Source organism: Pipistrellus hanaki (genome assembly GCF_964339955.1).
Source record: "Pipistrellus hanaki genome assembly, chromosome: 8".
Classification (NCBI taxonomy): domain Eukaryota; kingdom Metazoa; phylum Chordata; class Mammalia; order Chiroptera; family Vespertilionidae; genus Pipistrellus; species Pipistrellus hanaki.
In genome coordinates this window covers 64,654,292-64,668,358 of record NC_140510.1, presented here as the reverse complement: position 1 = coordinate 64,668,358, position 14,067 = coordinate 64,654,292, and positions in this window count along the sequence as shown.

Below are 14,067 nucleotides of genomic sequence, written 5' to 3'. Positions count from 1 at the left end.
CCCAGATTTAGAATTGAGGTGTGTTTGCTTTAGTATGTCTTTTTTCTCTAGACTCAGACATTAATAATATGAATGAAATTTGGGACTTGTCTAAATATAAATCAACATCTAAAGGTGAAAGCGCACTTGAAGGGGCTGTCCCACATGGCCCCCTAACCTCCCAGCCAGGACAGCTCTCCTGGTTTGCTGGAGAAATGCTGCAGGTTCCATAGTGTGTCCCTGCCTTGTTTTTGCCCTTTCCCCACACATCCCATCCACGTGGTGTTGAGCTGGGATGGAGATCAGACTCTGGTATCAGATAGACCTGGGCTGTTTATTCGGCTTCCTTATCTGAACATGCTGGAATTCTGAACACAATAATATTATTTGTTTCAAATATGTCTGCAAATTCTATGACATTTCACCATCAAAAGGTGGGTCTAATTCCTCTTGAATGTGGATTAGCTTGGTGATTGCCTTGTAACTGATAGAATGCACTGGAAGTATAATCACACAACTTCCAAAAACCTTTTCTTTATATTATTCTTTTCAGTATACATATATCAACTTAAATCAATGGTACACATTCAAACTTTAAACATTTTAAGGGAATTTGATGGATGGTAAATTTAGTTTTTTTTCCCCCAATAGCCTAACAAGTAGAAAAATTCTACTCCCTCATTGCAGGCTATCAACGTTGGGATATTTATTAGACCAACTAACAGAATGGTTAGCGTGGCTAATTTGGAAAAGCATAAAACTAAAACAACTTTTATTTGGATTCTCTTTGACTTGGCTAACTTCCAGTACATAATATCCCTCCATGGTGAAGGTCAAGTATGGAAAACAGTAATAGTTTGCCCCCAATTTTAGAAAAGCTAATAACAAAATTAAAATGTACTAAGCAAATGAAATGGGGGATAGTCATTTTCTTGGACAAGAGAAATATTTAGATTATGATTTAACCTTGGGTTCCTTTAAATCAGACATTCTCAATGGAACCGAGTCTGTCCTCTAGGGAGCATTCTGAGTGTGACAATAATTGAAGTAGTGTTACTGGCATTTAGAAGGGAACTGGTGGTGCCTGGCTGTCTCAGAGCCTGCACAAATGACTGGTCTCTCGGCCTTCACAATTATCAAATGCCCAATGGGACATTCGTTCAGATGTAGACCTGTTTTTAATGAGCTGAGTCTAGAATCTCAAATGAATATAATGCTATATGTCAATTATATATCAATAAAACATACTTATGACAAGAAAATGGCATTGAGTTTGCTCAGGTTAAGATGCGAGCATCATTAGAGTTAAGTGTGAAGCACATTTTAAATTTTGTGTTGCTTGGACTCTACTCTGAGAGATTCTACTTTGGTTGGAGTGTGGCCTGGGAGTTGCTAAGCTCCCCAGGTGATTCTGATGTGTAAGCAGGATTGAAAACCACTGTGGGGGCTTTAAAGTTAACTGCCATGCGTCCAAAACGGAAACCACCCCCACATGCCATGACATTTTGAATTTAATTTAAAAAATAAATTTGCAATAAATATTGTAAAAATAAATATATTATAATTTGGGTGTTCTTGAATATTTTCAGTTGAAAATTTTCATGAAAAATAAATTTTTAAAAACATCTATAGATGCTTATGGCACACCAAGGTTTAAAACCCATTTGTAAATTCTTTGGCACTCCTTCCATCAAAACATGGATCAAATTGCTTTTCTATGTGGACCAGATTCATGACTGACTTCTAACCAGATTCATGAATGTACTGGAAGTACCTCCACACAACTTCCAAGGCTGGCTCATTAAAGGTGATACAGCGTCTACCTGGCTCTTGGTTTCTCTCTGTTCTCTCTGCCTCTCTCGCCCTCTCCCCATGGTCTTAGGGCCCTGAGCAGCCATGTGAGAAGAACTACACTGAGGCCACCACACAGGAAGGATCATGTGTAGATACTACCCAGGGAGTAGAAAGGGATGACTGAGGAGCACCAGCTGTTCATCCCCCTGCTCTTTGGTTCTTCCCAGACCCAGCACCAGTTGTGTGAGTGGACAAGCCTTTAAGATGATCTCTTATTGCCACCGTGGAGAGACCTTAAGCAGAGGAGGACTGCCTGATGGAACCCAGTTGACTCTGGAACCCTGAGTGGTAATAGGTGATAGTTATTGCATTAGGCCACTGTTTGGGGTAGTTAGTTGTGTAGCAATAGAAAAATGCAACAGGCTTTGTTGGAATTGCTAAGCACTTTCTTTGATGTAATTAGACTTGTTCCGTGCCCTCATCTTGTTCTCTAGCTCTTATTAGGGTGAGAGGCATCTGCCTTCACTCTGGCAAGACTACCTGAGTCTGCTAGACGGATGTCTTCCCTTGGAGTTATGTTTATCAGGCCTCATTTATTTATAATGTGAATTGGAGGAGACCCAGTTGCCAGTCCAATACAGAAGAATTCTGACCAACTCTAGTGTGAAGGGATACACCGGAGGATAACATCGGTTAAAAGGACACAGTAGAGAAACCTGTATTTGCTTTGCTGCCTGATTAGTTTGTATTGTACACTCTGCATTTCCAAGAGCTCTTTAAACATTTTCCTTCTCCCACACATTTCTGGCCCATTTGGATAAATGCCAAATAGTCCAATTCTAGGCACATCAGCGCGGAAATTTCAAGTCTCCTCCAGTGATTTTGCTGCAGGCTGCCCAGGTCTGACACAATGAAGGGTAGTGGGCAGGTCATCACTGTCCTCAATACAGTAAAGTGACACAGAAGGACAGTCCTGGCTCACAAGTAGACCCTGAGCACCTGACTGAATCCTGCAAGGTGCCAAAGGTCATAAATACAGAACGTGGCCTGCTCTTGAACAGTCACCTAGAAGGCAGAAGGAACCAATTCTCTAGTGATGGAGGATGCATCGTGTCTTTTAGGAGAGCACTTTCCCTTGTCAACTTCCTCGTATTTCCTTTCCAAAGAGTAGTTCTGTGCAATGATCTCTTCCTCACCCAGAGTTCAGTTACAACCAAGCTGAGTAGGAGGTTGGGTGGTCACAGGAGTTATGGTTTTCTAAAAAATGATGAATGAACACATCTAGAGAGGAAACACTGGCAGCAGCAACCCATTGTCTGGCAAGAGCATGGGGTTAAGAGTCTGGAGAGTTTCTAGTCCTGGCCCAGCCACGAACTTGCTCAGGGGATATAGGCAGGCCACTGTGCCTCAGTTTCTTTCTTGGTAATAAAAAGGATTGACTAGATGGATAGTTTTCAGAGTATGATCAAGGTTTGGCAAAGGAGCCCTATGGGGCGTCATAGAGAAAGGGGGACAGTGGTAAAGGGGCTCTGGTGCCACCAGCTCTGCCTTCATTGCAGCAGCTCAGAATTTGCCTACTTGCTTTATCTGGGTTCTCTTTAGAAATGTGGGCTCCGGTACTAAGCAAGTGCTTGAAATGACCAGGGCTTTGCTTTAAGGCAGGCTGAAGTTTCAAGTCTCTAAGGCTAGTCTTGCCAGTGTCTATGGAACCATTGGAACAGATTTTTGGTGATTCCCCTGAATTTAAATGCAAATAAAAACATCCTACACATTTAATTCATTGGTTCTGCTTCTCTGCAAACTAAGAACCCCAAGTTCAGGTGAGCAGATGGGGGTTGGACTATGTTAAGGCCAATATTTAATTTAAATAAGCACAGCTGAGCAAACAGAGGGCTTTCAACTAGGGCTGTATTTATAGTAGCCATTTCCTCAGGGGGGCACATGTTAAATGAATTCAATATCTTTTTTACCTTTTCCTTTATGATTTGAATTTTTTGTCTAAGTTGATGAAACCAAATAAAAAGTCCATTAATAAAAAACTGGGGAACCTTTTTTAGCTAAGCCTCTCATTGTTAAGTGGGGTAGAACAGAAGGTTTAAGGGACTTCTAGAAATTTAAAACAGAATGATTTGTGTATCTTAATATTCTTTGCAATTTTTAATACAATTTTTAATTCTTAATACACTTAAGAAAGGGTAGAAATCATTTTGGGGTTTCATGTTGACACAATCGGGCTGCCGTATCTTGGGCAACTCTGCAGAATCCTCCCTAGCGGCTATTGTGGATTTTCCTGGGACTGACCTGAGGTGGATCATTGCTGTTTCTTAGGGGAGAGCACTGATGTCATAGCTTTGGGATCTGCAGTCTCATCACTTCATCAGCAGAGCATGCAGATGGCGTCTCTGTGTAATTTACTGGGTTGGGATATCTTTTTATGTGTTTGAGATGCTTCCCATTTGACTTATGTGTCAGTGATAGAGCAAGCTTCTGTAACAGCTGAACTCCTAAACCTCAGTGGCTTAACACAACAAAAGTCATTGCTTACTCCCATAAAGTTTAAAGTGTGTTTGGTATCCTGTTTTTCATGCAGTGTTTCAAGGACCCAGCCCCCTTTCACCATGTGGACAGGTGCACTGGCTTCTTTCCCATCATTCACCACGTTTGTTCATGCTCCAATGATGAGAACTGACCCTCCCAAGTGTAAAACAGACTGAGAATATCATCCTGGTTGGCAGCCCTTTCCCAACAAAATCTATACAATGGAAAGAGGGCATAAGTTTTGGTGCACAGCTAGTTATCTTGGCCACAACTGGCAACAAAAAGCTAAGGGATGTTGGATGATTACCAACCAAACATGGCATTTTGATACTTAATTCTCAAATAGTCAAGTTGATGGCATTTTCGACCTTAATCAAAGCAAGAAAGTAAATGCCTAAGAAAGTGGCACATTGTGAGGCTTGTAGAAATGTCCCATCCATCCAACCTGATATTACTTTGGGCAAAAACTCATCTTTTTGAGCAGCTCAGGAGAATGTGCCCAAGCAAAGGTCAGTTTCTTCTGTAGATTCAAGAAATTCCTTTAGCTGTGCTTTGGAGATTTTCTATACAATGAAATTATTGGATTAGGTAACACTAATGGCAATATGAGTTTCATTTCTTATGTTATTTATTTATTTTTTAAAAATATATTTTATTGATTTTTTTTACAGAGAGGAAGGGAGAGAGCTAGAGAGCTAGAAACGTCAATGAGAGAGAAACATCGACCAGCTGCCTCCTGCACACCCCCCACCGGGGATGTGCCCGCAACCAAGGTACATGCCCTTGACCGGAATCGAACCTGGGACCTTTCAGTCCACAGACCGACACTCTACCACTGAGCCAAACCAGCTTCGGCTTCATTTTTTTTTTTTTTTAAATATATTTTATTGATTTTGTACAGAGAGGAAGGGAGAGAGATAGAGAGATAGAAACATGGATGAGAGAGAGTCATCGATCAGCTGCCTCTTGCACACCCCCTACTGGGGATATGCCCGCAACCAAGGTACATGCCCTTGACCGGAATCGAACCCGGGTCCCTTCAGTCCCCAAGCCGACGCTCTATCCATTGAGCCAAACCGGTCTCGGCCGGCTTCATTTTTTATGTCATTGAAAGCATTGAAATGAGCATATCTATCTTTGAGTTAATCATGGTCCTCCAGGACAGGCATAGACAAACGTGTTCTGAAAATTACTCAGAGGAAATGATGAGCTAAATGTTTGCTTTATAAAAAAATGAGTCTTGGCTGTGTTTCCAAACATTTACATGTAAAGTATGTATCATTTAACCACAATTTCAATGCTAAGAGCAAACATGAAGCAGATGGTTAAATGACATGCATCTTAATGTTTTAATTCTAAACAATCTACACAGGCAATTTTCAAATAAAAATAAGCCTGTTAAATTTCCACCAATATGAATTTTAAGAATTATTACTTGATCAGTTTCAGGTCTAATTTTTCTAAGAATGAATTTTCTCTCCCTCTACTTGTTGGTTTTTAAAAAGGCACATATTGCCCATTGTTGGTTTGGCTCAGTGGCTTGAGAGTGTTGGCCTGCTGGCTGAAGGGTCCAGAGTTTGATTCTAGTCAAGGGTATATGCCTCGGTTGCGGGCTCAATCCCCAGTAGGGGATGTGCAGGAGACAGCTGATCAATGATTCTCTCTCATCATTGATGTTTTTCTCTCCCTCCCTCTCTGAAATAAATAAAAATATATTTTTTAAAAAGGCACATATTTGCAAAGGTACCAGTGGTGAGGTTCCCTCCTGAGTCACTGTGCAGAATAGCATTTGATCCTGAGCTGTTGGGCCAATGCAGTTCGTCATTCCTTCTGCACCAGAAAAGTAGCCCTTCATCAAAAAGGCTTTCCCACCTGGCTTCATCCGAAGACTTTGACTTTGTAAATGCAGAAAAACATCTAGGCTTTGGTGCCGAAATGCCAACTTGTGTGAGTTAAAACAGGGGAAAGATTCATGATGAACAACTGTTGGCAAGGTGAAGGGAGAGCCCTTCTGTTTTTGCCTAAAATTGTAATTGCAAAGGATCAGAACTGAGCCTGTTACGCCCAGACTTCGTGATCCCCAAGGACCACCAGGGAGCCGAGTCTGATGCAATAAACAAAAGAGCCTTCACCATGCTAGCATGGGCTCCCCCACTCACGCTGGCAGCATGGCGGAAGAGAGCGAACTTCTCCTAGTCCAGGGGTTTTACTCTGGTCCGTGGTGATGTCACTGCCTCGGCTAACCCTGATTGGTTGGTTAAGGGCTAGGGATAACTCTGCCCTGCGGGGCGGAGTTGGGAGCTCATCCTCGCCCTGCCCTGCCCTCTCAAGCCCTGGAATTAAAAAAAATATATATATATATATATATATATATATATATATATATATATATATATATATAGTTGATTTTTTATAGAGAGGAAGGGAGAGGGATAGTTAGAAACATCGATGAGAGAGAATCATTGATCAGCTGCCTCCTGTACACCCCCTACTGGAGATGTACATGTCCTTGACCGGAATCAAACCTGGGACCCTTCAGTCCACAGACTGACACTCTATCCACTGAGCTAAACTGGTTTCGGCAGCCCTGGAATTTTTTTTCTGTGAAGATACATTTAGGTGACTGTTTACTTCATTTCTTCTATTTGAACCTCAGATATCTTGTCTATAAATGGGAAGGGCTGCATGAGATGATCTCTGAGATCTCTTCTGTGCGTTGAATAAAACACATGCTCCTGTTAGTTCTCCAGTAAGGTAGTAATAGTCTGCAGAAAACCTTCATTCAACTGCTTGGCAGATAAAAGCATCACTAGCTGTTGTGTCCAATAACAGAATGTCCCTCCTTGGCTGCCCTTGAGGAAGTGACCAAAGTCCACTCTTTTCCCTCAGCATTCCAGGAACTTGTGTCTTTCTTCCCTGAGAATGAATCATAGAATCACCCCACTGGATCTCATCCAAACCTCAAACCAATCCAAGCCATTCATTGTCTTTGAATTTAAGATTTCCTCTCCCCTCCCCCCAGTGTCTAATTACTGAGTCAAGAATATGGCCCCTTTCAGACTACGAGTATGTTTAAGAAGAAGAGTTTTGAGGGGGCAGGGCAGCAGATGAATGCAGATTTCAAATATTTGATGGCTGTCATGTTGGAGATTGAGGGGAATATCCTATAATTATGACAGTCATAAGAGGAAAGGTAAGACTGACTGAGGCTCAGAGGCTACAGGGATGCAATTTAAGGCTTATACAAGAACTTTCTGGCAATTCCGGCCATTCTGGGAGGAAGCTCTTTGTCCAGAAAGCTGTCAAATGCTAAATAATAGATTAGGTCAGTAAATATATAATATAAATATACTACTAGTTGAGACCTGGGCTGGGTTCTTTGGGGGAAACAAATATGAATAGGATGTCATCTTCATAGCCAGGAGTCTACAGTCTGGTGGAGATATATCACATTCTGCTTCATAAAATACAGTACTTAGATACCCATCTTTAGGACCATAAGTCAGCCATAGCAAAGCACTTGGGAAGAAGATGGGGTGGTGGCCCTGGAGCTAATGGCTCTCTGTTGCTTGAGCCCTGACTTATTTTCATTCTTAACTCTTAACTTCTTGGAGCTGGAAATGGATCCTTACCTTTGAACTCTCCTCCACCAACAAAAAACCCCTCTGGGGGTGGGTGGGGAGGGGAATGGTGTCCTTTGCCCAAAGATGGTGCTCACTATTTGTTTGTTAAATAGAACTGCTTAAGGTGGGTGGCAGAGGAGGCAATAGCTGGGAGTTGGCCTGCAAGGGTTTTGTACCTACTAGTTAAGTGCTCATGAAGACAAGGTGAGAAGTTTGGAGTTGTGTCTTCTGGATGCCACCAGATTCTAGAAAGAAGGTGATATAAACTATAAACATAAATTAGAACAGATGAAGGAATCTTCTTCCTCTCAATGGTAAGTAGGGGTGAAAATCAAGAAATAGAGAAAATGACATGCTTCATCTTATTGATTTTTACTCCCTCGAGTCATTTCTCCATTTGCACTTTTCGTGTTGTTAGACCCCTTTAGTCTTACTTTGTGCATCCTGTATGCATAGCCTGTCTCTCCCTTCCTTCTCTGTTGTGTATACTGAGATGGGGAGGTGCAGTGGGAGCCTCCAGGCTCAGGGGATCAGTGTTCACAGACTCGGAGCTCAGTCTTTGTTATATTTGTCTTCAGGCCTTGACTTTTCTTACGGCCAGTGAGGGGCATATGAAGCTGTAAACTTGGGGATCCTCTGGTATGATGGAGTGTACAACTATGTGACCCCTCGCAAGTTCCTGAACCTCTCTGTGCTTCCCTTTCTTCGTTTGTCAATTAATAGCACCTTCTCAGGCAATGTTTAGAGGAATGAGATAACAACAATAACAATAATAGCAGTACCAAGAATACCAATGTTTATTGAGTAGTTACTAGATGCTAGGCAGCACACTAGGTTTTCTTCAGGTATTCACTTTTCTTCTTTTTTTAAATTCTCACCTGAAGATATTTTCCCATTGATTTTTAGAGAGAGTAGAAGAGAGGGAAAGACAGAGAAAAACAACAATGTGAGATAAATACATCAATTGGTTGCCTCTTGCAGCCTGGGGAGGAGCCTGCAACCGAGGTATGTGCCGTTGACTGGAATCAAACCCTGGACTCTTTGGTCCAGAGGCCAACGCTCTATCCACTGAGCCAAACCAGGTATTCACTCTTAATCCTTATGACAATCCCATGGAGAAGATACTATCATTATGTCTCTCCTTAGAAAAGGCTGCTAAGGCACAGAGAAGTTAAGACACTAGATAAAGGTGACAAACTAGTAATTGGTGGAGTTGGGATTTAAGCCCAAGCTCTGAACACAATGCTATAATGCATATGAAATGCTAGGCAGAATAAGAACCCCTGAAAATTCTCTCCTCCATAAAAACAACAAGAAAACTGGCAAAAGTGGTCAGAATCAACTTTTTCAGAACTGAGGAAATTAACCAAAGGCATACAGCAATCTGGGAAGTGTTCATGCAAGAAAAATGTCCAAAAACTCAGCAAGTACAGCAAGCTTTAAGGTGTTTTAAGTTGCTCTGTTTCCATCCTCCCCTTCATCTCAGCAGTAGCCTTGAAAATTAACAGCCGGAAAATGAAATGACACTGAAATCTAGCAGTCTGGCAGCCACCAGAGGGAGCAGAGTGGGGTGGGAGCTGCTTTAACCTGTTAACCGAGTGGGACATATAAATATGTCAAACGTAAACAATATCGGGTACGTGTAGGACGTATGAATACGTCCTTGAAATATATGTTGCGCCCTGAAACGGGCGGGACGTATATTTCTGAAAAACAAAGGTATTAGTCATCCATACATGTCTCCACATGAATTTAAGACACCGAGGGAATCAGTATAATTTCGCTAGTGAGAGTGGTGGACGTGTTCAACAAGAATTGTTTTAGAGTTAACACATGACTTACTGAATAAAGGGTATAGGATTTACTTAGATAATTTCTATACGTCAATTCATTTGGCTGAACTCTTGTGTCAAAACAATACAGACATTGTTGGAACAATGAGGATAAACAGTTGGAATCCCCAGTGAAATAAAAATAAAAAAATTACAGAAAAATGAACATATAGTAAGATTCAAAGACAAACTTACGGTTTTAAAATGGAAGGATAAAAAAGACGTATTGATGCTCAGTTCTGTTCATAATGACGAAAAGAGGAAGAAGGCAAGAAAAACCGAATGTTGTCCTGGATTATAACAAGAATATGGGCGGCGTAGATTTGGGAGATGGAGTTATGGTGGGCTACATGGCTGCCCGTAATAGGGGAAAAAAATTTTATAAAAATTTTTTTCTACGATTAATTGCTATGTGCTGCTTCAATGCATATATTATATACAAAAAGATTGATTACACTTTTTGATAGAGTGTGTAGAGAAATTGGTAGATAACAACATAGTGAAAACCCACTCAAAGACATCAACAACAGCTCTACATCTAAACCATCACTCTTACTTGAAAGGCATTTTCCAGAACAAATTAAAAGCGATATAGGAAAAACTAAATCCAGGAAATGCCGAGTTTGCTACAAAAAAGGTGTTAGGAAAGAATCTACATACTGGTGTCCGGATTGTAAGGTAGCACCATGTATCAACAATTGTTTTATTTTTATTTTTATTTTTTTAAAATATATTTTATTGATTTTTCATAGAGAGGAAGGGAGAAGGATAGAGAGTTAGAAATATCGATGAGAGAGATACATCGACTAGCTGCCTTCTGCACACTCCCCATCAGGGATGTGCCCGCAACCAATGTACATGCCCTTAACCGGAATCAAACCTGGGACCTTTCAGTCCGCAGACCGACGCTCTATCCATGGAGCCAAACCTGTTTCGGCTGTATCAACAATTGTTTTAAAATATATTACACGGAAGTTGAGTTTTGAATTTTTTACAACTGTATTTTAATTTTTTAAACTCAATATTTCTATTTTATTTGTGTGCTTTTGTTTATTGTTCTGTAATTGTTAACTTTTTTATACTTTTTATTGTGTATGGAAATAAAAAATATATATTTTTTGTAATCTTTATAATTGTTTGTAAAATTTATAATTTTTTAATTCGATGTTTCCATTTTTTGTTGGTATTCTTTTTTATTTGTTTGTAATTTTGTATTTTCCTTTCTGCTTTATATATAAATAAATGAAAAAATATATATTTCATAGTCTTTTCATTTATTTTAAGTATAAATAAAAAAATAATAATATGAAATTACATCCCCCGGGCGTGACGTACTGACACGTCCTAGTGAAAGATTACGCGTGCCCGTTATATGTTGCGTAATTAAAAAGGGAATTCCCCGGTTAACAGGTTAGAGCTTCATTAGCAGAGAACTGTCATTATTTTACCTTCCTGCTTGTGCCCTGGGAGACATGCTGGCAAGACTGGCTTTCTTTGCTTGACTCCTAGCTCCTCCAAAGAGAAAAGCCTTTACCCAGGAGCACTTGTTGAAACAATTGGAAGCAACTGATTAAATTTGCAATTGCCCAAGGCAGTGGATAATAGTTGGGCAAACAAGAAACTTACAAGGAAAGCAACAGTAAAAACTTAAAAGAAAAAAAAAATGAGGGATGTGATATTGATAGGGGTTTTGTAAAGCTCTGACATATTTCTGGGAATCTAGAAAGTCCCACATACATGAGGGAGGGGGATGGGAGAGGCATCTGCTCAGGAAAGACCTGAATAGACCCACATTGTCACCTTTGGGTGGAGGCTCGGTGCAAGTGAGGACTGAAGGCCAAGGCAGAGCTGTAAACTGTCTGAGTGTTGAAAATATCCCCTAACATGCACACAGAAATCCATGGTAAAGACTAGGAAAATTATTGGTTCTATGAGTTTAACTAAAAGAAATCTCTGTCCAGTCATTAGCTAATTACTAAACTGAGAAGAGAATTCAGTGGCCACATGTGACAAAGAATACAGGTGGCACAGAATGAATGCAGAAAAGTCATAAAACAGCCCTAACTGGTTTGGCTCAGTGGACAGAGGGTCGGCCTGCAGACTGAAAGGTTCCAGATTTGATTCCGGTCAAGGGCATGTACCTTAGTTGTGGACACATCCCCAATAAAGGTGTGCAGGAGGCAGCTGATCGATGTTCCTATCCCATCGATGTTTCTGACTCTCTATCCCTCTCCCTTCCTCTCTGTAAAAAATCAATAAAATATATTAAAAAAAAAAGAAAGAAAAGTCATAAAACAAACATTTAGACAAAGAAAATTAAAATCACCCCGATTGAAAATAAATAAATAAATATATCTTTATTTGACACAACCTTACGTATAGAAAATTTTAAGGATTCGCAGAAAACAAACCTCCCATTAGAACTAATAAATTTAATATGGTTGCAAGATATAAGAACAATATATAAAATCAATTGCATTTCTACACATTAGCAATGAACAATCTGAAAATAGAATGAGGGAAAAAAAATTCATTCACCATGGCATCAAAAATAATAAAATACTGGATAGTAAATTTCCCAAATAAAATACAAGGTTTGTACACTGAAAACTACAAAATGTTGTTGTAAGAAATCAAAGAAGACCTAAATAAATGAATAGTCATCCTGGTTTGGAAGACTTAATATTATTAAGTTGGCAACATTCCCCAAATTGATTGACAGATTCAATACAATTCTATCACAATTTTAACTCTTCCAGAAATAGACAGCCTGATCCTAAATCTGTATGAAATTACAAGTAATCCAGAATAGTCAAAAACAATTTTATTTTTATTTATTTTTTTAAATAAGTTTATCTATTTATTTTTAAAATTTATTATTGTTGAAAGTATTATAGATGTCTCCCCACCCCATTGACCCTTCTAGCCCACACTCCCCCCTACCCCCAGGCCTTCACCACACTATTTGTCTGTGTCCAGAGTTTATGCATATAAATTCTTTGGTTCATCTTGTCCCCTTCTCCTACCCGCTACCCCTTACCTTCCCTCAATTTTAAAAAAGAATTCACACTTCCTGATTTCAAAATTTACTACGAAGGTATAAAATTTAAAACATTGTGGTTCTGGCATAAGTTAGATTCAATCTTCCAAGGTTTGGGCTTTTTTTTCCTTGGCTTCTTGTGAGACGAGGCATTCCACTCTTTGTATGAAGAGCTGGCTTTGATATCTTTGGGTTCCAGCTGTGACTGATGTTATAGGCCAATCCTGCCTGAATGATGTCAATGGGCAAGCTATCCTCATGAGCTGCCCATCTTTCTGCCCAGCTGGGCTGACCCTGAATGCTTGTACGATGTGGTAAAATCTACTTTTCATGGCCTGTTGACCCTGGTATGCTCTGTGCTTTAGATTCTATCTCTATCTCTTAGTTTTTTTTTTTAATACTTTACTGAGGATTAATTGACAGATATAATTGTATACTAGAGGCCCAGTGCATGAAATTTGTGCATGGAAGTGGGGGAGGGTTTCCTCAGTCCAGGCTGCACTTTCTCCAATCCAGGACCCCTTGGACATCCCTCTCATAATCCTGGACTGCTGGCTTCTAACCACTCAGTTGTCTGCCTGCCTGGTTACCCCCAACTGCTCCCTCCATACCAGCCTGGTTGCTCCTAACTATTCCCCCGCAACCTCCCAGCCTGATCACCCCTTACTGCACCCCCCTCCCTCCCCCGCTGGCCTGGTTGCCCCTAACTTCCCCCCCCTTGCCAGCCTAGTCACCCCTTATTACTCCCCTGCCAGCCTAATTGCCCCCTCCCCCCTGCTGGTCTGGTCGCTCCTCACAGTACCCCCACTGGCATGGTTGCCCCATACAGCCTGCTGTTCAGTCATTTGGTCATCTCTCACTAATCTGCCTGCTGGCCTGGTTGTAGGCAGCCATCTTGTGAGGGCAGAATGGTCAATTTGCCTATTACCTCTTTATTATATAGGATATTTAAAGCATACAACATGATGATTTGATATACATGTACATTGTAAAGCGATCGTCAAGAGCAAAATAATAAACACATCCCAACTCACATAGTTAAACTAGCTAACATTTTTTTTGTGTGCTGAGAATGTTTAAGATGTACTTTCAATAACTTCCAAATATACAAAACTGTAAATGTTTCTCTCTTTTCCGCATTCAGTGTGGCTAGAGAGTGGTCCAGTTCCTGAGTAGGTTCAGCTGGGGGTTGAGAAAATGGAAGAATGAAACAGACACAGAGATAGAAGGAAAAAGCTGGGGCCGGGTGGGTCCACTGTCC